The following is a 241-nucleotide window of genomic DNA, read 5'->3' as shown; positions in this document are numbered from 1 at the left end:
GGAGATACCCATATGGCCACAAATTGAAGCCTCCTGTCAACAAATATGTAAATGAGCTTGGGCACAAATCTTCCATATCCAGTTAAATTTTCAGAGGCTATAGCTTCAACAAATAGCTTGCATCAAACTTGATGAAAGACCCTGGGGAAAAACCACTTCCAGATTCCTGACTTGCAGAATCTGTGTTAGATTTAAAAAACAAAAAAATTATTGATTTTCTGCTGATAAATTTGAGGGCAGT

This window comes from Mandrillus leucophaeus, unplaced genomic scaffold (genome assembly GCF_000951045.1).
Source record: "Mandrillus leucophaeus isolate KB7577 unplaced genomic scaffold, Mleu.le_1.0 Scaffold589, whole genome shotgun sequence".
NCBI lineage: Eukaryota > Metazoa > Chordata > Mammalia > Primates > Cercopithecidae > Mandrillus > Mandrillus leucophaeus.
The sequence above is the reverse complement of the archived record's forward strand: the minus strand, read 5'-3'. Positions refer to the sequence as shown.